Below are 27,466 nucleotides of genomic sequence, written 5' to 3'. Positions count from 1 at the left end.
AAGTCTGGGTCTCTGAAAGGGTGAGTAAAGCCTCAGGGAGTTGCTATCAGCAGTGCTGTGTTTGGGGGCACAGCAGGTCCTCCTTTTTTCTTCTCTCATCCCCTCCTGTTTGCATAATGAAATGTAGCACAAAGGGGGTTTGTTCATCAGATGCTTTGAACACAAGGCAGTTATTTATCGGTCATTTTCCTGTAATTCCTTTACAGCTGGAAAAATAGATGCACTCCAGCTGGGGCTCCTTGCCCTGTGCCACTGATGGTTTCATACACGTTTTTCTATGTCTGGCTGAACAATTGTCAGATCAAGGCTTAGGGTCTGTAAGCTTTAATAGGTTTTAAGATAAAAACTGTTTGATTGTTACTTAATAATGTGTTTTTTCACCCTAATATAATTAATCTTTTACTGCCATGATGGTTGTTATAGCATACCCAGAAGGAGGATATTGAGCTGCCTTCAAATTACAAGAAGTTGATGTCTTTGTGGCCCTTCTTTTGCTCACGTGTAAGAGTAGGGAAGAGGTGCTTTTGACCTTTTTTTCAACTGCTGGGAGTGTACTTTCTTGAGTTTTTGTGTGGGTGGAGAAGTATGCCTGAGAAGGAAGCTGGGCTGCGTCAGTGACAGTATTGTGCTAACAGAAGTCTGCAGAATAATTGCTGAGAAGAGACATCCGTTTAGGAAATTGGTGGCAGGGGGCTCTTCATTTGCTTGACTTTGTGGCACAACAAAGTTATTTTCCAGTCTGGAACTGAAGGAAGTATTTGGATTTTTGACTGCCACCGTATGAGAGACTCATAAGAACAATAATAATAATAACAGCAGTTACTTCTCTTCAGGCTTCTTCATCTCCATGTGTTGGCTGCATTGCAGGTTGCTAATAAAAGTGGTGTTATAGATTGCAGTGGCTTATATGTGGGAATAGGTCTTTTTATATTCTCAGTTCACCAAGGATGATGTTTACTGCATTTGCACTTTTAAAAGCAGTTATGTAAAACCAGCAAAAGGTGTGTCAGAGGAAAGGCAATTGACTTTGAAAAGTTTTCATAAGCTGTGTTATTAAGTATTTATCTGTGTGGTCTCAGAGCAGGTAGTCTGAAAAGTAACTGCCTTTGAGAATGTCACAAATGCTGCTTGGGATTGCTGGGAGAGCACTATTTGAATCATCTATCTATCAAAACAAGAGACTGATGAGCACAGGAATTTTCTTCTGACTACAGTAAAAGTGTCAGTCTGAGCAGTTCTTGCCGTTTCAAGCCTTTGCTTTTCATTTAAAATTCTACTGCCATTTGATCAGAACATTAAAGTCGTGCTCAAATTCTGTGTCCTGTTCAATCAGGATATTTTTTATTCCTATATGCATGCTACAGATTCTAGAGAACTAACACTTTAGTTGTTAGGGAGTGAGGAATCCACATGCCTCCTTCTGGACTTGGTTTTATGTGGTTAGAAATTATATTATATTGGCTATAAAGAAGCTTTTAGTGCTAATACTGTAGTCATATATAGGAGAGTTTTTGAAAAGACAACAACCATGCTGCCTATGTTTATTGACTTTAGCCAAAAGTCATAGATTCATCAGCTTGATTTTCCTAAAGCTCTCTTTATGACCAGAGAAAAGCTCATAAGGATCTCCTGTTCTCCATGAAACTGGATAAAAAACCACATGCATCAATTTCTTGAGAAACCCTTTCAACATCTAGGTGACTTCCTGCATACCTTTAAAGAACATTTCATCTTGCCTAGATATTTTAATCAAATGAGTCTCAACCTTAGGAAATGTTATAGCTAAGTATCTAAAATTGAAGTGTTTCAAAGGAATTAAATGTAGTTAAATAGTATTTTACTATTCTGCTATATTGCAAACAGTATGTCAGGGACTGTATTTGTTTAATTGTATTTTTAATACTTAGGCTTGATGGTGCGTCTATTCCTCTAGGCACTACTGCAATCTTCCTACTTGTACATAAGGAGTTAATGAAATGAACCTTCTCTATCAAGGAGTTATAACCCTTCCTTCAGCACATAGAATTATGACACTAATAATGGGTGGCAATAGAAAATTCACATACATATAAATTTAATTATCCATTTTTTTGTCTTTGGACATCTGGATTGCCAACAACACATGGCACTTAAATTGATTTTTGGGTTTCTTTATTTTATTAATCATTTAGATGTTTGATGATATTAGTCGTAGAGCATCTGTGAGGGAAAGAAGTTGAATATTTCCTAGCCCCCCATTTCCTTCCTCATCTACTAGAAACACAGACACTAGCAAAGTTAGAGATAAGATTTTTACCATTTTGCTTTAGCTGCAAAGAAATGTAAAAAATGGATGACTTAATGCCCCAGGAGAGGTCGAATAAGTACTTTCCTTTTGCTCTAGTGGCAAAAATGTCTTGAAGTAAAGCCAAGCCCAGTCCCTGGTTTCACAGAGCTTTTAGAATATCTTTCCGTGCAATTTGACCAAATGCTCCCATTTGGCTGCCTTTCCCAATCCATACCCCTTGGCAGCAGCGAGCTGGTCGCATTTTCCGTGCCAATCTGTGCACAGCCTGTAAGCAGTCTGAGCCATGAACACTGTCCATTAGTTCTGCAGCAGAGAACCCAGCAGCAAATCCTTCCTGGTGCATCTCCTGGGGAGGGGATTTGTTTCTCAGGTCCACAGCTTCTGACCTGTCTGGTAGAAATCCAGCCTAAGCGCACTGAAAGGTTAGAGAGGACTTTGTGAGCTCTTGCTTGAACTTCAGGGGGTGATTTATTAAGCCTGGAGAGCCATTTGGAAATGTAATGGGTGTCTAGGATACTCAAAAGCTGTCTGAGACAAGGAGCTTACCATTAAGAATGATGTACTGGTTTCAGCACATTTGCATTTATAAGGTTTTTTTACCTTGAAGCAATTACGGTTTCACCAGGGGTGGTAATGTCAGAGGGTTTTTGAAGGTGCAAGATGAAGTCCAGGGTGCAAACGCTTTGCACCAGTCCTTGTGAGCCTTGATGGATGCACTGGGTGAGATGAAATCAAATGCTGATTGATCCTGTTAACTGATCCATCACAATCCCCCTGCCAAAAGGTGCCTCCTCCCAGGAGAAACTATCCAAGTGCCTTAAACATCTAAATCAGGGATTCAGACATGGCAAATCAACATGTCCACCATGACTTGCATAAGGCTGCAGTAATTTTCTTAGGTTGCTAGTGAACAAGAGAGCTGAGTATAAATAACTTAAAGGCAATTTAGCTGGCCACCAGCTGTAAACTTCTCTCCAAGCAAAGCCAAAATTCTTTGATTAAGTACTTCTTGGTGTGCTTCAGAATAACAAGACAGAAGGAGGCTCTTGGGTTTTCTTCTAGCCAAGGCAGAGCTACAGGTGGAAGATCTCTTACAAAAAAAGGTGTAGCTCAATGATGTATCCATGAAACACAATTTTTGTAAAATTTCATTCCAAGTCTTATATTGTGTAGTTAGAAAATATTTTTTTTCCCAGAAACAAGAGTGTGGCTGAAAATAACTGTCATAATAGTAACAAGTGAGCTTCAAAGGACAACAGTCTCCTTTTCGAATTGACTTGGTACTTGAAAGTTGATCCCTTTTCCATTTCACATGGCTGAAGGTAAACTGTGACATATTTGATTCTGTTGATTTGATTCTGTTGGTAAGAGGTATTATTTGGAAGCAGTGGGACCAGAAAAGACTTTTCTGTCAATGATGGCACATGACCCAGCTCCAGATGAGGAATCACCAGTGTTGTTCCTAAGGTGGATTATCCCTGCCACAAAGGGATCTGGATTATCCTTAGTGTACTGGGAACCTCAAGAAACGAAGCAAGTACGAGAAGTTCACGAAGGAAAGTTGTATTAATCTGTGTAGTTGGTAGGCTGTCTTCAAGCACATTTTGCATTGTCATCTCCCTCTTTTAGGCTGAGCTTTACCTCCATGCTTTACACTGAGTGATCCTGGGTTTCTTAGCAAAAGCTACATGAAGGTTTAAAAGTAATTTTTTCTGTTGGAGAAAGGTATCCCTAGGCCTAAGCTCCTGGTAGTGGAGAAAGATCCACAGCTGATGTTTATTCTGACACTGTGGTGCCTTGCTTGAGTGTATGGACAAAATAAAACCTGTCTGTGTCTGTCTTTGCACTGATGACTCTGGACTTGAGGACTGGGAAAGTCAGATAGTTCCCAAAGTGACCTCTCTGTTCCCTCTGGGAAACTGCCATTTATAAACTGGAGAGGGATGGTCCTAGCAGCCATCCCTATTATAAATCCCAAAGGGACAAGCTTCAGGGAGCACCCTGTCTCCTTGTCATTGCTGGTCAAAAGGATGAAATGCAGTCACTCAGGAGGTGTGTGGGAGTGACAGCTGCTGCATGCACCTCTAGCATGGCTGGAAGTGGTCTTTGTCTTCCCATTGCTCCCTCATCTGTGAACTGCAGCTTGAAAACCCCATGGGGAAGCTCAGAGAAGCTTTTGTCCCAGGAGGGCCTTCTGCTGTGTTCCAAATTTAAAAAGCACCATGCTGGAGCATTAGAGAGCAAGCTGGAAGTAAATTACGACAAATCAATTAGCTACAAGTGCTATTCAGAGAGTGTTTTGGATTGAAATAGGCACCTAAGAGCGTGAAGTATTCTGTCAAATCATTGAACATAAGGGTGAAAAATGGAGGAAGTCCATTTTAGTACACATGTTCAGCCACATTAATTTGAACAAACTGATGATTTTCTTCTGCTGGGAAATGTTGAGTCTGTACTCTCAAAAGAAAATCAGCTCTTTAGAAGGAAAACTCTCCCGGAGGTTATTGTGTACAGGCTCCATTTATGAACGTGTGAGATTTCACTACCCTTGTGTCATGCTCCACATTGGGAGCATTGGGGGAAAATAACATTTTAAACCACTAATGGTGGGATTTAACTGACTAAATACAGCCATCCAATCCTTAATTGTCACCCTACACAGGGAAGCAATCATCTCCAGGGCAGAGTTATTCTCAGGCTGAAGTAGCTGTCTCAGTTGAATCGGGTGAATTATGCCTGGAGGTGCTTGTTCGTCCCCACTGATTGTAAAGGGAGCCTGGGAAGACTGACTCAGATACAGAAGTGTGCAGTGTGGTCCTCTAGAGCTCAAAGAGATGAGCCCTGCCCATGAGATCAATAGTAGAAAGTCAACAGATAAAATTTCCAAAGAGATCATTTGTCATGTCCATTGCGCTGTTACACAGTGGCCAGAGAAGGTTGTAGACATGGCACAAAAATTTCAGAGCTGCAGTGGTTCATCAGTGAAGATAACCAACATAGCAGGGCATGCAAAGGAGCATGTATTAGGATGTTTGTAGTAATGCCAGCATTGAGATAACCTCTGCTGGGGAATTTATCCCATTTGAGTTCACCAGCTGTCTTTACACCCCTGTAAAGTGGACTCCTCCACTCAAAGGAAAAGCAAGAGAATTTAGGCTTCATCTCATTTTAGCCTGTTTGTATTATTCTTAGGAGATAGATGCTTTCCTGTAATACTTCTGTTAATAAGTTCTCCTTTCCCTCTCTCTTCTAGCTGGAAAATTGTATATAGTGCCACTTGGATTTTATCTTATTGGCAATCATCTGTTTCCTATAAACAAGAATGTGGGAATATAAGATGTGAGGTAATGGCCCAATTTATGGAACTGAAGAACTTTCAGTGAGTCTTCAACAATTTAATTACAGTATAAAAGATTTTACATATTTTTAAAATGTACCATGGACATAGGGATGTGTTGAGGGCCCGTGTCTAGAACAGCAAAAGTTTGCTATTTCCCTATATGAAACTGTAAAAGCACTTCTAACTTCAAGGACATGGAACTGCAAGCTGCTAAATATATATTTTTTTTGAACAAATATGTGTCTCTATAAAGACAATGAATTGTGACTGCCTTCTCATCTTGTGCAAGGAACAATAAGTCTTAGAAGGCAGAAGCTTTAAAGATTGGTATTAATTAGGAAGTGTCCTAAATAAGAAGTCAGTGTTTTAATAAATTTCCTCCAGGATGAAAGAAATGTCTCTCAAAGGAAATTGCAGCAGATGTGTGAGTATTTGGGATCACTGGGGAGACCTTGGCATTTGAAGGTACAGAACTTTTAACTGTGAAGTGTTTGCTTGGTGGTTTTGAGGAATGTGCCTGTGTGCAAATGCTGTGTGTGCATAACATTGAAAAATGTCTATAAACAAATAGATATATAGGGGTTTTTATACACAGTAAAAAATCACAAAACAACCCCCTCCAAACTCAGGAATAGGCATATTTCTGAGTAGCACTGGTGGGTGGGAGGGGAGGTGGTAGCAGAAGTTGTTGTAGGGATTTGTGAGGAAACCACACAGCCTGAAAGGGATAACTGGAGCCAAAGATGGGACCCCTGATTCCCAGGGCTGGGAATCCTGAGTAAAATCACCCTTTCCTTCCTCCTTCATTGCTGGTGGGACTTCTGAGAGTTTAGTGCATGTCATGGGTCTTTGACAAAGCAAAAGCTGTCAGGGATGGAGGGGAGTGGGGAATCTCCTCTCAGCAGCTGTTCCATAGACCTCTTGGACAACATGGCTTGGTGTTCTCAGCTCATGGATTCCAGCCTGCCCTGGGCCAGGTGATGTGTAGGGAGGAGGTGCCTGTTCTCTCTGCCCTGCTGCCCCCACCTGCTGTGCCCACAGCATTTTGGGGAAGCCTAATGGGGCAGGCTTGGAGCCATTCTCCCCATGTGGGTTTTGGTTACCTCACCTGTCCCACACCAATACCATTTGGAGTAATTTCCAATAACTCTCACATCCTTCCTCCTAAGTGATCCATGAATAACTTGGAGAAGCTTCTTTGGGCCATTATTTTAAACTGGCAGCTGTGACTGATGCAACTGTGGGAGTCTGGTACACAGTGTCTTGCGCTCTCTTTATGACCCAGATGATCCAATATGCTGGGGCTTTTATAGGCTTCAAGGGACAGTGATACTTAATCTGTGTTTGAAGCCATCTCTGTTCCTAGCATTTTTTGTAATCAAACAATTACAGAAAGTTACTTTTGGTAATGTAGGCTGCTAGACTGGCTTCCTGGTAGTTTCAGATCAGTTAATACTAATTTTCTTAAAGCAACGTAAAATTTATTAAGTCAAGCAACGTCCTGTATGAGTTTATTCCTCAGTTCAGACAGAAGTATTTTATAAACTTCTCTGCAGGAAATGTCCAATTGAGTTGTTAAAATTTCTTGCCAGGTTCAAAATTACATTAACTGTTCTACCAGCATAACAGGGGATTGTTGAAGAAACATCTGTTCTGAAGGGCTTATCAAATTTTTACCCCCTCATCATCAGATTAGTTGTTGTCTTGTTCATTCAGTTGTGCTGCCTGACAATTTACTGCAATTTTCTGCTCATTCCTTTGACCTAGAGTTTGGGATTTAAAGGTTATAAGCACTAGGCTAGTCGGAATTATTGGTTTAGTAGGAGAGATATAAATATTTCCTGCATTGCACTTTTGATAATGTTGGTAAGTAGAAGACTTTTCTTCTTTATTAAGTAATGCAATGAATGTTTCTATCTAATAAGAGTCCTCAAATTGCTGCTCCATACATCCTCAAGCTCCTGCATTGCAGTAACAGCTCTGTATTGTGAGGAAGGAGAACTTTGGGAGTTATTGTGCAGTAATTTTGTGTTTAGAAAGGATGGCTGGCAGGGATTTCTATGACTAGTGCACTCAGAAACAGAGGAAGTTTCACATTTCACAGTACCACTGCCCACCTTGCTGTACCTTAGCAGCTTGACCTTCCTCAAACTGGTTAGTTCCTCGAAAATGCTCCCAGAATTGCCTGCCCTCAGGACCCAACACTTAAGTGGGTGCTCTCAACCAACACTGGAATATTTATGTTAATTTTCCTTAATTTATATATATATTTATATAAATATAGGAATATATATATATATATATATATATGTATAAAATCTTTTCATACAAACTTTCTGCGAATTCCCTGCTGATTTTGAGTATTACAGGATGATGAAGGCCCTCTCCAGACATTCTTTTCCTTTGAGAACAGTCCAGTCCTCTAGAATTCCATCTGGAATACTACAGTGCAGTGCAGATGAGCAACAGCTTCTGCAATAATCATGTTAGTTCTGCAATAATGGTATTGGTTCATTAATGGAATATCAATTCTCTAATTAGCTTATTCTCTCTATTTCAAATCCCATAAACCTGGTTTGTACAAGAAAGCTGATTAGCACCATGCTGCAGCATGAAGCTGCAACAACACAACAATAAATGTGTTACACATTTCCTTAGTCAAGCCTTTTTCTCAGTGATAAATATATAGCTATTTTTAAAGCAGCAATTACAAGACTTATGGCTTTAATTTTTGTGGGAAGTACTAAAGGATGAACAATGTAATTGATATAATGAATATAACCTTGCATACAGCTAATGCTAAATGATTGGGGAAAGTGAGATTATGTGAAAGATTTTGTGTGCGTATATACGAAGTAAATGATCCTTGAGGACAAATAAGGAAAGAAATTTGCTAAGGAAGCATGTTTTACTGGCTTGATGATTTTTTTAAATTTGCTGGACTAATGGTTTAGGCGATCCATTAGGTATCTAATGGAAATGTTTAAAACAACTATTTAAAAATGACATTTTCAGTAGTAAGCCAAATAAGTCAAGTACAAATACAGTATGTAAAGCTGTTAATAGAGTTCATGTGGCACACAGCAAGTTTGGAAACCCAAACACCATCCCATGCATGTCTATGTTTAGAGCAGGTCAGTGCAGTGATTCTAAATCTGAGCACACTGATGCTATTAAGAACGTGAACAAAAGAGTGAAATAAGACAGAATTTGCTCATTCTTTGAAAGAAATTGCAGAAGTTCCTTAACAGAAGAAATCACATATCATGTGCTTTGAACAGAGCATGAAGAAATGTGGGGGTTGTGACTGACAGGTTTCAGTCTTGAAAATGTTAAAAGTTTGAACATCTTTCAAAAAAGACCTTGAAAGTAAGAATGATTGAATCATGCTGTTTGCTTGTCTTTTCCATGATAGCCAGTTTGAACTGCAGAATGAGATGTAGCTGTTTATAGTCCTTTTCAAAGGGGAATGGAGTATATGCACATAATGCTTTAAATACTTTTCTCTCTCTGGGGATACTAAAGTGTCCATTTTGGGAAGAAACAGAAAAAAAAAAGATAGAATTCTGGGTCTCTTCCTACTTCAGAGAAATAGTTGTGAAAAATAACCACTACATTTCTTCCTCAGAAACTCTAAAATTTGAGCAGCTTTGCCTTGCATTCAGATCATTGCAGTCTCAGCAAGCACAGGTGCAAATATGCAGCACAGAGACCAGTCTCCCTGGGGATGCTGCTGTCCTGTATTTCCTCCCCAGCCGCTCCTGCTTGTCAGGCTGCCCTTCTCACATAGCAATTTCTTCAGTGTTACATGAGCTGCATTACAGAGGAGCGTTTAGAAGAGGAGAACAAGCCTGAGTGATGCCTTTCTGGGAGCCTCTGGGGGAAAAAAGCTGATGAACCACAGCCTTCCTCTCTTCATGCAGCTGGTGGTAGCAGCCAGCCCAGTGTGCACTGGCTGTGTTTTCCCCTGGCAGAGATAAACTGGACATCCTTGGCAGGCTTATGTCCCAGGACAGTGGGGATACTTAACGTTATAGCTGGCAGTGCCTTGCTGTGAGTCAGTAGGACAGGCAGGAAAAACAATACAGGTCTCTTGGAAGCATTAATTGAGAGCTTTAATGAGCAAGTGGCCAAGGAACCAGAAACTTCTACAGAGCTTGACTGAAAGTGTTCTCTTCTTATCTTGGCCCCTAAGAGTTGGGAGAATGGAAAGGCAAGGTGCTACTGAGAAAATAGGGAATGTAGAAGGTGATGAATCCTTCTTGTTCGTCCGTTTTTTGAAATGTGATGAGACAGTTGCCATAGAAATGCTGTTCTCTGCTCGATACAATGGGTGCCAGTTCCAGGAAGCCATTGACAGCTGTCACAAACAGCTTTCCATGAATTTAAATATCTCAGAGTAATGTAAAGGGAAATAAGTCCTTGTGTTTCCCTATAGATCAGATGCTGTAAGATTTGCTTTTACTTGGGGGAATATGGCTGAGCAGGGCATCAGCTGTTACATATGGTCTGCACAGTGAATGTTTCTGCAGTGTGGTTTTGCTGTAAACAAAGAACAGATATATTTTCCAGAAAGAAACTAACTTGCATCTTTTAAGATTGTTTTGCTGGACCAGAACTTGCAACTACCTTGATTTACACTACCAGACTATAAAGCTACACAAATTAATTTGTTTCAGAAGACAATTTTGGCAGCTTGAAACAATATACTCCATAAGAATAAAGTGCTCAGACAGGATCAGTTTTCAGCTGTAAATAGTTTAGAATATCCAAATCATTAGGATTACAACTAGTAAGTGTATTATGAAAGGTCAGTTAAGAAGGAAGAGGCTTCTTAGTTGTTTTTGTGGCCAACATTCCTTTTCCCAGTTGTGTGCTCAGATACTGCCAGGAGGTAACAGCAGCTGTGGGGAGAGCACTGAGCATGTAGTATGAGATTCTGGTGAACTTTTTTAGGTTATCACTGTGTTCTGCAGAGCTCTGAGAGCAAACTCCTTTGGGCAGAAGTTACTCATCAGAGCAGTCAAAGTTGAGCTGCCTCAGGGGAGGAAGAATGACGTGTAACAAACAGCCAATGTGTAAGAAAATGAAGGCTCTGAAGGTGTTTTGCAGATGAAAGAGGCAATTCATAGAGATGTTTAGTAGCTCATGCTATTTACATAATTTTGGTGGCCAGGTGCTATGCTTGTAAGAACTTGTTTCTTTTATTCTAAGATGAGAAAAATATGAAAATTAAATTATTTTATGTGAGCAAATCCCTTTATGGAAGACTAGAGAGTTACAAATGAAGATAGGGTAATTTCATTTTCTTTTTCCCAGAGCTTTCTGGACTGGAACAGCATCCTTAAACAGTCTTATAGTAATCTAAAAACTAAGACTGACTTAACTTTTTTTGGGAGATTTACTGATAGTTAAATTTGGATATGCAAAAAGACATGCTTGTAGGAATTACCTGTAAGATTTATGTATCCAGGTGAACGTGTTATGTAACCTACAGACAGATCTCTTACTAAAAACTGCAGTTGGAGGATTGTTACTTAACTTCTCCTGCACTGCTCTTCCAGTCTAAAGGGACCTCTCTGGCCCATCACGTCTTAAAACTTGAGGGTAGGATAGCTGCAGGCTGATTTATTAATTAATGGGAAGACTAAGGCTATGTGTGAGTCTAGGTCAGAGATTTATTGTTCCCTTTTCCTTTCCATGGAGTCTGTCCAACACTACAAATTGCCAAAGTATTCGCAGCTACTCTGAAGAAAGAGTTTAGCAGCAAGACAGCACCCAATCCACCCTCAGGGCACAGTGATCTGGCACTTGTCTCGCTCCAAGGCCTCTGTGGATCCAGCAGGTGAGCATCACATCATTCATCTCAGACTCAGTGCTTCCCACAGGTCCTGCTGGCAGAGTTTTGATTCACTCTGGCTCTGCTCTGCTTATTATTAATTCTTGCTGTGCAGCAAAGGTGCAAGGAGAGCCTGCTCAAGTCCAAAGAGGGCAGGGAGAATAGTTAATGATCACCTGTGCTGGGACTGACTGAGTTCACCCCGTGGGCTACAGATGCTGTACGGGGAACCCAAGGGACATGGAGGTCCCAAAATGACTGTGATCCAAGGGGATTTGAGGTGCAGATCTCTGATTGAGGGCTGTGGTCATCCCTTCTGAAGGGACATGATTGCTCAGCACTTTGTGTCTTAGGGAACTTGCCAAGTTCTTGTTCATTATAGGACAAACTTAATTTGGCACTACTGACTGCCAGAAGCCTGAAGTCACATTGAGGTTTAGTACTGTTTCCTGCAGCTACTGTAAACAAATATGTGCTGTCTGCTAAGAGCATCATGTACTTGTTCAGCATTAGCCTTACAGACAGCTTTGTTCTTGGAGCAGTTCTTTTATTCATCATTGTATAAGAATTTGCAAACCTATTTTCTCAACATCAGTACTGATCCTGTTCTTGCTTTTCCATCTCTGATTTGATGAATATCGTTAATCTTGACAGGATTCAACTGCTTGAAATAACAATATTTTCTATGCTGAAATGGCCTACTGTGAGGCTTCAAATTTGAGGGCTCTTAGAGCTGCAGCTTAATTTACATGATGCTGCTAGTATTTTGAAAGTATTAATTTCAGTTTGTAAACATTTGTGCTTTGATGAATAGCAATCTATTGTCAATGATCCTGCACTGTGTTTCTATTTCTCTGCTTTCACAACCAGAGACAGGACAGATTTTACCCACACTGTGACTTTTTTATCTTTAAAAACATGTATTTTTTTCCATTCTGTTGAAATGGAGGAAACTTCTGCCACTGGCTGTGTGGATCTGGCAGCAGTACTATCCACACATGGACAAAATAAATGCAACCTTTCTTGAAAATTCACCACAACATGAGGCTGTCTCGTTTATGTCACTGCCCTTGGGAACCAAACCACTAGAAATGACAAGGATTTTGCTGAAGAGGTGCTGCAAGCATGTTCTTCCTACAGTCCAAAGCCTATGCTATGAGATGGAGCTCCAGAGGAATCCCTCCCTTCCTATCCTGTCCTGAATATTGAAACTTGAACCTGCTTGGACAGACTTCCCCCTTTATGTGCTTGAACCTTCTTATGGTGATTTCTCCCCTTCCTGGAGGGAGAGGCAGTAAATCTACAGCAGATTTATGGCCTTCTGTCAGCCCAGGACAGCCTGATACACCAAAACCACTGTGACCTCCTATTAAACATGGCAGGGTAATCTATTGGGTCTTGTAAAGCATACAGCTGTCTTCTCTTAGGAGAAAGTCTTTTGGCTTGTAAAACCTTTGGAAATAAATGATAAAGAGCAGAAAAAGTTGCCAAATTTCTGTGTTCTGGAAAGTCTTGTAGATTTTTAAAATTTTTAAAGTAAATCCGTTACCTTTATATCTCTGCCTCTAAGTCACTGGAATGGAAAATATCCTAAACAATATTTACATAATGTTGCAAGATTTCTTATTCCCAACTCATTAAATGTTGTTTTGTACTCTGACAACCTACACCTCCAGTAAGAAATTCCTCTTCTGGGAATGCCACAGACTGTGCAGAGTGCAGGGCACAATCCCTGGAGTGGATGTGTCCAGGTCTGAATTTAGAGACTGATATTCCAGTTGGAGTGGGTGGTGTCTCAAAAACCTCTGGTGGGAAGCAGATGCAGTATCACTCCAATGTCTTGGCAGTGGGTTTTGAAGGCTCCACTACCAACCTGATTGCAGCAAGAGCATCAGCATTCTGAATTAAATTGCTTGAGTCAAACTAGAACACATCAAGAAAGATTAATTCCTGTCTGAGAATACCTGATGGGTGATGAGCTTTGAAATTTTTCTTTATTAACAAAACAAACTCAAACAAACCCAACCAAATCAAGCATCTCCCCTTTCTCTCTCAGCCAGCCCCCTGGCTGCTTTTTATTTTGCTGTATCTCAAAACCCAACACCATGCATGCTGTGGTGAAAAATGTCACTGATATTACGTGAAGATAATTACTGTTTTCGGTGCTGCTTGGAGCATTTAATTTCATGTTCAATACAAATGAAACAAACTGTTTTCACAAAATAACTTCACAGTTTCTTCCCTTTGTGTTTCCATGGAAGAAATCTCCACCTCTTTCTGGATTATTTATTCTCTTCAAAGAATACTTTTGCCCTGGCTAAAAGTCCCTATGAGAATTGCCCCTGACTTAAGGGAATACTGAGTGGGAGACTCTAATAGAATTGAGTTAGAGATTCTTTACTTTTAAATATCAGAAAGTAACAGAACGAGAGGTTCTTGAAATTCTTGAAATTTCTGTTAATCTGTTAGTCCAAAGATAATGTGTTTTAATGGTATTCATGAAATTCATGATACTTGTGATAATGAGTGATTATTTGTCCTTTACCATTAAAGGCATGGTGTAGCTGCTTGCTGCATGGATTTACAATCAGCCTTGCTAAGGACAAGCCCCAAAGGGGCTACATTTCAATGAATTGGAAGAAAAGGAAAAGGACAGGTAGATGTGCAGCCCTTCAATACCTTTTTGCTTTCAAGTGCAGCTCCCTGAGTAAAAGACCATTTGACTATTGCAGCTGATGGCTCTTAGCCCCAGTTTACCATCTCCTTAAATTGAGTCAGTGGTGATTGCAGGCATCTAAAGAAGAACTATAGGGTGTCTTGCTCTGGAATATTGCTTCAACCTTGAAATGTTATTTTTAAGCAGCAACTTTTGACTTCTTTATGGCAATTCTAAAGAACTGTAGAAAGTAATGGCAAAGTTATGAAAAAGCCTGAAAGGCAACAAAACTGAAATGATAAGCAGGCATATAACTTAGAAAATGATCTTCTTTCTCCTTTGGTGTCATAACAACTCTTTATTGTAGTTTTGGTAAGAAAGAGACCATGAGAGGCTGGCAGATACAAGTCTTCCAGCATGCAAAATGTTTCTAGCACCAGGTAGGGCTTCATCTATCTGCTTCGAGATCAGGAGCCCAAATTGTCTATGGCTCATCTCACAGGTGGAGAAGGCACAAGAAGGGAAAAGAGAGCTGATTTGCATTTTGTTGTGAGCAGGGTGAAGTGAACACTGAATTCTGCCTTAGGGTACAACAAAAAGAAAACTGAACTTTTTGTAATTTTAGGATTGTTAGTTTGGGTTCTTGGGCAGTAGATGGCCTGATAGTTCAGTTGTTTATCTATCCTGCAGTGGTTTTGTGCTCTGCATTCTTTGCTGAACTATTGCTGAGCTTCTGTTCTTGTGCAGGGGCCAGATTTCTGCAAAACTATCATCAAACAACACCTATCTGCTGCTTGGGGATCCTGTGTGCTCAGTTAATCAGTGGGTAGACTGTAGAACTTTATTAAGACTTAGGTCTTTGCAATGCCCTTGGTACTTCATCAGTGCTAAGCAGAAATGCAGCTGTGTAATTTCATAAAGGCCAGTTAGGCCTCTCACAAATAACACCAGTAGTTATGGTGATAGATCAAGTGTGGGATCTCTGGATATAAAGCATTGTTGCTCATCACAGGATATAAAAACTTATAGCTGGAGGGATCCTGTTGTGGGAGACTTTCCCTCTGTGTTGAAGTGGGTTGGTCGTAGCTAGAATTTGATTATCTGTATCGGCACGTTTTCTAAGTGAGAAAAGCTATTTGCATATAATACAATAATGCCTCCCACCTGACATTTACAGCAGAGACCTTCAGAGGGAAGAAAAGAGAATTCTCCCAATTTTTACTACCCATTGTTCATGGTGATATCTTTAGCTACAGGCTTGTCTTGTTAATTGATTGAATTATTTAAGGCGCTGATTTATTTAGTGAAGGCACAATTAGTATTTTTGTCTCTGACAGCTGTAGGGCTTGGAAGAATAGTCAAGGTATTTTTCCTATTTTCAGTGCATTACCTAAGAACATGTTTCCTGTGTACTAGGTAAAAACAGATGGAGAAGTCTGATTTCTTTCTTTTGAAGTGCTTACTTCATAGTCCCTAGAAACTTCTCTTTGCAGGCCTTTTGCTTCTTTCTCCCTACAGTGGTCTCCCCATAAAAAATCAGGATTTTGCTACAGCTCTGGATGAGCCTCACAAAATTATTTAGAAAGGAGCATGTTTCCCTGTATGTTATTGTGTGTAAGCCAGAACTCCAGTGTATGTATTTTGTGGGCATTTGTTCACTGTTTATAGTTCTTGTCTGCACTGATAGTGTGAGAAACTCTGACATTGGCTCAGCAGAAAGCCCTTCTGGGTTTGTGTGCTGCTGCTTCCCGTGCAGTGCAGTGCCTCTGGCTGAACAGCCCCCTCACTTCCCTCTCCCAGCCTGTCCCAGTAAAAATGTGTGAGTTGCCTTTCTCACCCCAGAACCCTTTCCTCTCCAAAGCGTGCACAACCACAGCAGCGTGCTGCAGAGGCACCTCGTCACTTCTGATTTATCCTTTCTTCCACAAGGAGCAACGCTGCTAAGTCCTTTAACTGGGGCTTAATCTTTCTGTCTTTTACTCCTTGAGTTGCTGCCAATCAACTATTATTTATAAAACAAGCTCTTGGGTGATGATGGCAGATCTCATAAGTCACTGCTCAGTTTCTGCCCTACCTTACTGAGACTACTGGCATAAATTCAAGTATGTTCAGCTACTCATTTCTAATTTGGTCAGTACAGAACAATTTTATCCCCATATTACCGCCCATAGTGGCACATCTGAGCAAGCAACCAATTGCTACTTAATTTACCCCCTACAGTTGTACAGATCAGAAACAGAGGGCAGGAGTTACCCTGTTGTGAGGTATCCTGAGGGGTTATTCAGAAATGCTATTCTAGCCTGCAGTCCTTAAAAACAGGAGCACTACTACTGAGATCCACCCTAGGAGATCTGGGGGTGAAGGGGGCTCTGAACCTCAGAAATGAGGGCTGATCATTTTGGAGATGCTAACAATGAGTTTTAGCAGTGATTTTATGGAATGGCCTTTAGAGCTCATTTGCCTCTGAAGCTATTGCAGTCTTTCTGATAAAATCTTCATACCACACTTGTCCCAAGAGAGACGTAGAAGCATGGAGATAGATATGCACTATTTAATTTGTGTTTTGCACCATGCTTCAGTCAATCTTTAGATATGACATGGGTGGTCAGTGTTGTGTTAGTCACAAAGCCTTCTGTCAAGGTGGGCATCGGCAATTTTGGATGCTTACACAATGAATACTGGGTAAGTTTCTTGAACTTCCAAAACTTCCTGAGAAACAAGCTCTCTTTGGATGTCAAATATTGTAGTTCATGCTTTAAGCTAAGTCAAATAGCCTGAAATACCTTCTCTTACTGTTTTGCAACATTTCTGGATCTGGTGTTATCCAAACAATGCAGAAATACAAAATTCCCCACCACAAATATAGGAGAGGACTGCAAGGATTCTACTAAATAAACCTTTGAATGTGTTCAAAAAAAACCTCAAGCAATTTCCTCCCCTGCCCCCCCACCTTTGTTTCTTTAATTCTGGGCACATATTCAGATAGCTTTCTTACTAAATATGCAGTTTCCATGTGGACTTGCAGTGCTGGTTAAAACCAACCAATTTAAATTCTGTACTCACTATTGAAAAATATTTAAAAAAATACTGCCAAAGACTTGAAACTTATAGTTACCAGTCACATGATGTCTAGGTCTATTTTGCTAACCATCCCCTATGCTTAGCTTGTTCCCCAGCCTGCAATAACCAACTTGAAATTTACTGCTGCCATTAACTTGCTTATTATCTAGAGATTCCTAATGTAGCTGATGAATACCTGTATTCTGTGCCACATTGTTTACAAAGGCTTTCTTTTTCCTGTTGCAAAGTGTGAGGCTGATCCTACAGATTCTCACTTTGAGGCAGTGTTTGTAATATTAATTTGGTGAAACAGGGAAGACAGCAGCTTTCTTTCTAGCTTACACAATCCATAGAAAGGCTGAAGAGATCTGAAGCTTTGTTTGCTCCTGCAAGTTCAGAGAGGTTTGTTCACACTGCTTGATTCTGTGTGGGGACACTTGTCTTCCTAAACCCACTAATAGTGAGGCTCCTGTGGAGAGTCACAGAGCTCTTGGTTGGATGGGACAGCTGGAAGTTGCCTCATCCAGCCTCCCCTATGTAGCTGGGGACTTGCTGGCATTAGAGACCAGGTCAGCCATGGCTTTGTATTTAGGAGTTTTGGAAATCCTTAAAAACTGAGACATTACAAGCTCTGTGGATAAGAGCACTGCCCTGTCCTGCAGGTGAGGAAGTTTTTCCTAGTGTCCAACCTGAACCTATCAAGACAACGTTTGTGAATGTTGTCATCCTTCATTATCTTGCCTGCCACTCAAAACAAGTTCTCAGTGTGGTCTTTAACCTCCCTAATAGTATTTGCACTAGATCATCCTTTCTTTAGTCTGATGGATCACTCCTTCTTTGATGGGATGGAGCAACCCCTGCTTTCACCCTCTCTCACAAGCCATGTGCCCCAAGCCCTGACCATCTCATAGACTGGACTGTCTCCATTTTTTCCTCATCCATCTTGATCTCACCCTTCTTCCCAGAAGTGGTTGAAGTACTGCAAGTCTGGCCTGATCAGTGCTGACTGGATTGGGATAATAACCTCTTGACCTGCTGGACTTGCTTATTTTAATGAGGTCATTTGCTTTCTTTGTGACATGAGTGCAGTGTTGGTTTATATTAATCTGGCACCCTTGGTAACCTCAGGACCCTTTTGGCAGGACTAGTGTCAATCCATTTGGTTTCCTGCCCTTTCAGGTGCCTGGACCTGGGGTTTTTCTTCCGTGAATGCATGGCTTTGCACTTGGCTGTTTTGAACTTCATGATGTGTGTTTGCTCGGTCCTCAAATTTATGGCCAGCTCCCTTTGTGCTGAAGCTCTGTCTTTTGTCATGTCAGAAACTTCTAATCTATTATCCTAGAGGATACAAAAAACTTCAGGCAAGTTTCTGCTCTGATTTATTCTTTTAAAGGAGATTTCTCTATCCACTAACTATAGAGGGAACTATGGAAGACATTCCCTAAGCTATGGTTGGCTTTGAGTGTCTTCAGCCTTAGTTTCCAGAAGTGAGAACAGTGGGGGATATAGAGAAACTAGTATTGTGTTTTCTTTTCATCCTGCTGTGCAGTGCCAAGCCTGAATGGAACAAGAGCTTTTTTTTTCCTGTTTGCTGTGATGTTCTTCTTCTTTGTGTCTATTCTGCCTTCCAAATATTGTGTTTCATCTCTAATGGTTATGGCACCCATTAAGCTGAGAACAGTCTTATGACTGAACCATCTCCACAGACTGTTAGCCTTATTATGGAACCTTAACTTAATGTTCAGACTGTCGGTGCATTAATAATTGTTTGGTATAAAATGTTGGCTTGCCTTCCTGCCTATTCTCTTCTGTTAAGGTTCCATTATTTGTAAATAGGGAAACTTGTGGCCAGTTAACCCATGGTGGGATTTCCTTGTTACCCTTCCTGTTAACATCTGATAACCCCCAATTTTTATTGTTTTCTCATCAGTTTTCCCTTTTATTTTATTTTAGACACTTTATTTTAGACAATAAGGCCCCAATGGGTATATTTCTGTGCATATTCTTTTCTTTTAATTTTGTAGTCTCTCTCAAGGGTTATCTGCCTTCTGCTATTGACTACGCAGATATTATTTTGGTGTATTTAGCTTCTGCAGTGGTTTTAAACTTCATTTTTTTCACCAGCCAATGTGTAGATTACTAAAAATCTTTCAGTAGAAATGTAAGTTCCCATGTGATAACTGATGTCATGAACTAGTAGTGTGGTGGGTTTGTTTTTTGCCTAATTGTTTTGAATGGCTCTCTTAGAAGATGTTCATATAAAGGTTTACAGACCCCAAGATGAAAACAACCATTTTTTTTTATCTGATGGAAAAATAGAAAAGGAATAATCTTAGGCTGTAACTTACAGTAGAGAGAGCCACATGGGATAACTACATGAAATATATATTTGGCTGATATTGCCTACAGGATTCACAGCAAAACACATATTTGACTCCCTTTGTTCACTAAAGAATAAAGGGCTAATAAGCAAAACCTCTTTTTGAGAAACCACAAAGTTCTTTCAGTTTGATAGACATCTTCAACAAAAACTTAGAAGATGAAATCAACGTGCCTCATTCTGTTCTATCTCAGCCCAGACCCAGGATTAGGTAAGAGGGACAGTATTTTAACAGGGCAAGAGGTGTACTGTTGTTAAGGACAGCAGAAAAAGGCACTGGCCTGATGAGTGACTGACTTGCTCTCTCTCAGCAGTAGCAATTTCTCTTTTCAGCCACCAGCCATCCTGGATGCAGCCATATGAAAAGCCCACTGCTGAGGGGGAGTGAGTGTGACATTCTCTCCTGTGGAACTCAGAGCTAAATTAGTACAGTCCTCCTCCCCCATTTCTTCCTTCATGGATTGCAGTGCTGTGGCTGTATTAATGAGGCACCAGCCCTGTGGAGTATATCATTCTGGTGCCAAAGTTCAAGATTAGTGAAAATGTTTAGTTTTCTGCAGGTTATAATTTTTTACAGAAAGATTATTTCATTCATTTTTTTCTTTCTTGGTCGTAGCATTAAAAATTTACCCATTTTATATAAAGAGATGTTAAGTGCTTGCAGTTTCATTGTCTTCCACCCTGTTTTAGCTGTGGGTGAGTTTACCCACATCAGAGGACCTCTCTGGTGGTGTTAATGGTACCTAGTTCTTATGGATTTGGTGGTTTGCTGTATTCCCAGAAAGAGAACTTACAGATAATAACCCTGAAAGTTTCTTACATTATTTCCCACTGTGAAATGTGGGGTTTGTAGGGAAAATTACCTGAAACAGTTCACAAAGTGGTCTCTGGGTTGGTGGTGGTTGGAGGGCTGGGCAGCACTCTGGTCCTCAGCTAAAAAAAAGTGCCTGCTTCACATTGCTTTGTAAGGGAAGCCACCCTTGATTTTATCAGTGTCTTCTCTTTCAACTCCAAGATCCTGATTTTGTTTGGCATTAGGGCTAGACAATAAGCAGGAAAATGAACGAAATGAATGCATGGAAAAAGCAGGCCTGGAGAAAGTGCTTGTTCCTAACTGCCATGAGCTGCAGGTTGGCTGCTGGTTGAAGAATGAATAATTGCATTCCTTTTAAAATGACACACTTTAGAAGTGGTGTGGATATTCCCTTTTTTTAGTCAGTCACATGTCCTGATCCAGCAATGTGTTTTAGTTCTTTTTAAACTTGGATGATACTTTGAAATAAATAAAACTAGCATGTGTTCCAACACTGTTCTCAAGCATGAGTTCTTTCCAACGTCCAGGCCTTAACTTTTAAAAAAGTGATCATTTCTAGGATAATTTCATGCATTCAGAGTTCCCGTGGGCATTCAGCTGACGTGCCTCATGACAGCCACCCAAAACTGAGAGCATGTGTGATATGGGCCATGCAGGAACTGAGAGCTGACCCCCAGCCCAGTGCCTTAGTCACAATCTCACCCCCAGCCACTGAAACTGGAGAGTGCAGGGGCAGGAAGCAAAAATCAGGGCTGGTTAACCAGGCTGGTGATTTCAGGGGTGAAGCTGATAGAAGAGCAGAAGCAGGGAAGTGCACTGAGGGGAGCAATTTTAAATAGTTAATTATACAGTGCCAGAGGAAGGCTGGGCGCTTGCTGGAGCACAGATCAAGTACTTTCTCCTCTGATGGGATTAGGCCACTTTGGCTACTTCTGTCAAGTCCCTTTCAGACATGCCACTGCTTTGATTCCTCCCAGTCCCCAGAGGACTATAATTAAGAAGTTACTGCCGCCCAAGTGTGCAATTATGTTCTGTGCAGCCAAATAACCAGCCCTGAATGTAAAACATCCCCTGCTTCCTCATGAGCATTCTTCTGATGCATAGGTGGGTACCTTAGCTTTGGTAAACTGCAGAAGATGTTTTGTCCCCAGACGACATGTTGAATGTGAAGTGTTAGAGAAGGGATCAAAAGGAAGACATGAAGTAGGTGAAACACAAGTAAGGGTGTCAGTATGCTAGGTAAGTATTTTTGAAATAAAAGCTAGAATAAAAGCTTATATGAAAGTCTGAGTAGTTGTTGAGTTTGCCAGAAATGAGCAATGAAAGACTTCCAAGGACTGCAAGTTTGGGTTTTGATGTTTTGCCAGAGTCTCTGTGCTGTTGACAAAAATAAAATTCAAGGAGTTATTACCCCTTAAAGACTTTTATTTACACTAGCAAACATCCAGTTATGCCAGTCCCAATTTTAATCTTCTGTGAAGGCAAAATTCCCTTTGTGAACATAGTATATACAAGGCAGAAATATAATCTGCTGGAAAACTGGTTTTGAACAGTAATCTTCAGTGTTTCATCATGCCAGTGTTACTGTCACATCTGACAAATATTTACGTTTCTATTGTTTAGGGCATTCCAGCAATAGAAATAAACAATTCCTAGGCACCATCTCCCAACACAGTCAGAATTTGGAGCTAAACCTTTCTTGTTGTCAGGCATGCTGGGCTCTGGGTGGGCATGAAGACTGTTTTTGTCCCTCCTTCACTGCACCAGCCTTTAGGCTTCCAAATGTGCTTCCCTTGTTTAGACTAAAGAACATGATTTCTTTGATATTTCTTCTTACTCCACATTTTCTACTTATTTGAATTTTTTCCTTGTTCTTTCCTGTGTGCTTTCCGGTATGACTTTGACCCTCCTAAAGTGGTCAAAAACAAACAGACTGGTCTGGAGTGACATTTAATGTATTACACTATAATATTTTGTGGGGTTTTTTTCCTCTCCAATAGCATGGCATTGTTTGTGATCCCTTCAATCCTTCTCTGCAGAGTCTCTCACAGCTCTGCTTTGGACAGGTGATTATTCCTAACTCAATGTAGTGCTTTCAGATTCACTGTGGGCAATGAATGGCTGTCTCTTTTGAAATGGGCTGTTCCTCCAGTTTGCCCACAGATGTTCTTGATTTAGGGCTGAGTTGTCAGAGTTGTGCCACAATCAAGGACACATTTTACCAGGAAAAGGCAAATGTCAGTGCTTGAGCTGTTGTTCTAGAAGAGGACTTGCAGCTCAGGAGATATTAATACCATAGGCCTTCAGGGAAGGTCAAGAATTAAAAAAGGAGTATTTTAGGGGAAAAATGAGTATATAGTTTTAAAAGTCAGGTTCATTGCCTAGTGTCTTTAAGTAGTATCTTTTCTACAAGTCATGGCAAGTTTCAAATAAATTAAGTATAAACAAGTTAGTTCTACACCGAGGATAAATGGCAACACATTGAGGAAAAAAACAGAAAGTAAACTATACCAAAAGTTAAGGAAGCACTTTGTTTGGTAGATGATTCTACTAAATTAAAATCTAATTAATTTAACTAAATTCTGACTTAGATAATGAGCATAGTTAATAAATATACAATAAAATTTTCAATTCATTCACTTCCAAAATTACTTTGGGAATCATTCCTGCTCTCTATCAGCTCTTGTCATGTCTGAGCTATGAAGTCACTTGTAACAAACAACCTGAAAATATGTTAGAAGCACTGCAGTTATTCCAGCTGCTTTGAGCAGGGAAAAGTGATGCATGCATAATATTCTAGATTAGTATTTCTTCAAAATCTGTCCTGAGCATTGTTAGAAGCACTGGGAGCAACACACGAAAATAAGAGCATTATCTGGGTTACAGACTACTGCCTTCCATATATAAGGTCAACTTCAACGTGAGTCTATAAACCCTTTTTTTTGGGGTATCCCTTCAGTTCTGTTACCTGTACTCCTAGTAAATTCTTGTGTTCAAAGGGAATGGATGAACAGAGCATTTTAGTTCTGAATGTGCAGATTTCTGAACAGAGCAAGGAGCACTACAATATTTGTAGTAGTTTGGCTGCTCCTTATTTAATTATAAACATCTGGTCAAACTGGCATCCCTATTACTGTACATGCTACAGAATATAGCATCTTCCTTCTGCATCCTGTTTGTTTTCATAGGGATTTCTGTTTCCTACAAAAAATTTCTGTTTGTGTTGATAACAGCTCCTTTTAGCTTGAATGTCCCTGTATGGATAAAAATAATCAAGATTTGCACAACAGAAGGTAAAAAATCTAATTTAGGCAAATATTTTAAAGTGTTGTTGAATATATTGAAAAATCATCCCACACCTAAAATGACAAATGCCTGTATAGGGCATAACAGCACTCTGCTGTCACATTGCAATATGTTGTATGACATTATTGGGTCTTCAGGTTTGCCAGAGAGGAGTGAAAAGGGAAATAGAATTGCTGTTTCATACCTTAGAGAGGAATGTAATAATCGTGAAATTAATTCAGGCCTATGCCTAAATCTATCCATGTATTTTCCACTCTAAATGTGATTTTTTACTTCCTGCAGCTTTGCAAAAAAACCAAAAAAAAACCCCAAAAAAGATCCCCAAAAAATCCAAACCAAACAAAAAAAGAGTTGCCATGCTGATTTTGTTCCTTAGGATGAATTGGCAATGAAAGGGAAAAGAAACTAAAAATTTCAGGATTCAACACTTGCCTCTGGATCTTAAAATCAGTTTTAATCCTCTTTCTGTTCTAATATCAGTGACTTTGAAGTCACTTACATAAGGCTCTTGTCCCTCTGTATTATCTCTAATGCTTGACTTGAGTGCCCATCTCTGATTTTCAGGAGTGATAAGATGATGTGAAAAGCTGATATCTGGGAGGTGTAGAGTGAAAACAAAGGGCTGTGCATTACTGAAACCTAAGGCCACCGCCCATGGAGCTTGGGGCAGAGGCCTCCACTGGATTTTGGAAAAATCTGTAGTGATGAACACCACTGGAAAACACCTTGAGTACTTCTAACTTGCTGTGGGGTAAAAGTATTACCTTCCCAAATATGTCTAAAAATGATGCTTATGTAACTTCTGTCTTTTTACGACGTGATTGTTTTTCCTTTTCCACCATGGGGGTTTGCAGTTATTTATTTTACATTTCTGGGCAAGAGAAACCTGCTTTACTCAATGTCAGAGAATAAATGAAGTTATCCTTCAGTGTGTCACTTTTAATGTGGAGATCATTCTGAAGATATTTTTAATGACTTTGTATCTAGAAATATCAGTCTGATAATTTGTCTAAACTCCTTGAACAGCATCTCTTACAGATGCACTTATTTAAGGAAATTTATGGTTTAAATTTTGGCTGCACTGTTTGTAAAATGTGTTCCTTAAAAGTCTTCCTATCGTTTACACAGATAAATATTAATATATAATTTTATGACCTTTACTGTTATCTTATTTAGAATCCTGGAAAAAACTGAAAAAAATTATTTGATTTAGAAAGAATATCTATTATTTTTATTTAACTACCAGGTTACTTTTTTAAAATTATAGAAATTAATCTGAAATACACAATTTTCCTATATAATTCTGTCTTACCCACAGACCTGATGACTTTGATGATGATGATAACTGCTTGACTTTGTCACCACTAGCTATGAGATGCAAGGGAGAGGACTTCCTCTAGAATTCCTCTTGTTCCTTTCCTAAATTCTGAACCCAATGTGTAAAACATCAATCTCTCCTCTAGGAGGGCTAGAAAAGATTGTGGGCTATTGTGGACGGTTATGCCTCATAAATCCTTTCCTGTCATGGTTTCACTCAAGCTCTCTTTCATTTTTCCCTCATTTTCCTGAGGAGATGCTGCCCTTGCACTCTGGCTCTGCTGCCTTTTTGCCTTCTGCTTTATTATTCACACTGTTCACACACTAAAATTGTCTCTCTTAGAGAACAAGCCAATTTCTAACAGGACAAACCTGAGCACCAAAGCCTGCAGGTTTTATACCTGAACCTGCTTCAGGGCAATAGGAATAGGGTAGCATCACATCTGTCCCCTTCCAAGAGCATCCTTTGTATCCAAATTCTGACCCTCATGCCATAGCACAGCCCTGTAATTCAAGTGTTATGGTGTGAAAATGCTACTCTGCCAGGTTAGGACGTGGGTTTTCATCTTTTTAGATTTTACCTGAAAAAAACCCAACCATGTGATAAGAATTATATATAATAACTGTGTTTTGGTGCCACAAGAGCTACCAGCCTGAGGGAGAATATCTGAGAGATGGTTATAGGCTCAAATCAAACATTGCTTTGGCCCTGGGTCATGGTTGCAGCATTTCCCACTATAACAACCTGGCAAATGGACTGGCCCAGCAGGTGCTAAGTCTGGCTCTGGAAGAACACTGGAAATTGCTCTGGGGCTCAAACTTGGGGTCAGCTTCCTGTGCTGACCATGAAACTGAGTAAAATGAGTTGCTGTGATGAATTGTGCCTTCTCATTCCAGCTGATGTCCTCTAAGCACACTCACACCTGACAGTCTTTATCTCTGTTCTTGGCTCTTGCAAATAAAGGCCTGATAAGAACTAAAGGGCAGAAAACATATACCTATGAATAAGTGTAAAAATGCAGTGCAGGCAGCACTTCCCCCAGGAACTTTTCTGGTCTACCTCATTTTCTCCTGACATTTCAGGAACATCTTGGCCATGCAACAATTTTTCATGATTTTCTTTCCAAAAAATTAGTTATTGTCAAATTATGTTTGCTCCAGAGGGTGCCAGGTCTGGGCAGCCTGAGACCATCTACACCAGCTGGTTTGGTGTCTGTGTTTCTTTTTGCTGGTGTGCAGCATAGAGACAATTTCCATGTGGCTTCAGGTGCCTATTGTACAATTTCAGTGTTTTCATTTTCTAAATGAAGAATAAATTCTAGATATCTACTTCTCCTGTGTAGAAAATATACCTCTGTAGGAATATTTCAAACTGGAATGGGAATTCCTGATTACCCTTAAGTCTTCCATGTTAATTTGCACATTGGCCTCTGGTGACAATTTTTAGCTGAGGTACTACACTTCCAATCCCTTTGGCTTCTTACATGCTGCTGAACATTGGCTTGACTGGTGCATTTGGTATTGTAAAGGAGTCACCACAGAGCAAGCAAGGTCAAAACTGTCACTGTTTCAAATGAAAAATAGGATTTCAAATAAATGGGAAGATTAACTTTGTCCTTTGAAAAGCAACTCTGTTTTTCAGGAATAAAATTCACCTCTAACTGCAAGAAGAAAATTATCACCAAGTTACTAATAAGAGCACTTCTGAGATGTGCATGCGTTTGGACTGAGATGTTTAAAGTGTGCTTGAAATTTATCTTAATTATGGCTCTGAACTTGTAAGATGGTGAAAAATAGTATTTCTATTTAGTAGGAGTGGGTGGTGTTATCTATTAACATAGGTTTGAATTCACACAGTAACATTTAAAGTCTATTTGTAAGTGAAAGACTAACAAACAGATGAGTGAATATAGGTCAGAGAGGGGAGTTAGAATGGGAATAATAACACCTCTGGCTGCATGGGCTGGTGAGGCACCACTGCTGCCAGGGAAAAAGGATCAGAAAAATAGCTTGGTGTCTAAGTAAACTATGGCTGCTTGCAGCAGAACAAAATACCAAACATTCTGACTGAGCTTTACAACCCTGCAGTCTGCCTGAGGAGCTTTGTATTTCATCCCAGAGGCAGACATAGAGTGCTTATTCTTCAAATACCCACCACTTATCCCCGATAATGCTTTCAAAGCATTATATCTGACTGAACTGTAAAAAATTCAATCTGGTCAAGTGCTGGTTTAATATGCACACACACTGGCTTGCAAACCACCATGGATTGTTTTCATGAACTACAGTTTCATTGTCAAGATTTAATTAAGAAATATATCTGAGGATACTTTGGAATAAATGAGGTGGTCAGGGGTGTTGGTTTATGTCACTGTGTAACATAAAAATTCGTGCACTGACCAAGTTGTTTTTCCAAAAGTGTAAAGGGACAGGATTGCTTAAGAAAGCCACCAAACCATCCACCTTA

General features: G+C 40.0%; 1 protein-coding gene and 1 long non-coding RNA gene across 3 annotated transcripts in view; one reads left to right on the top strand and one right to left on the bottom strand.

Annotated features, from left to right (window-relative positions):
* Positions 1 to 27,466, bottom strand: part of HTR1F (5-hydroxytryptamine receptor 1F) — a 103,434-nt gene that overhangs the window by 16,672 nt on the left and 59,296 nt on the right. The window lies entirely within an intron of this gene.
* The window catches only part of LOC111942591 (uncharacterized), a 105,608-nt gene that overhangs the window by 21,463 nt on the left and 56,679 nt on the right, over positions 1 to 27,466 (top strand). The window lies entirely within an intron of this gene.

This window comes from Cyanistes caeruleus, chromosome 3 (genome assembly GCF_971803275.1).
Source record: "Cyanistes caeruleus chromosome 3, bCyaCae1.hap1.1, whole genome shotgun sequence".
Taxonomy (NCBI): domain Eukaryota; kingdom Metazoa; phylum Chordata; class Aves; order Passeriformes; family Paridae; genus Cyanistes; species Cyanistes caeruleus.
The sequence above is the reverse complement of the archived record's forward strand: the minus strand, read 5'-3'. Positions and strand labels throughout refer to the sequence as shown.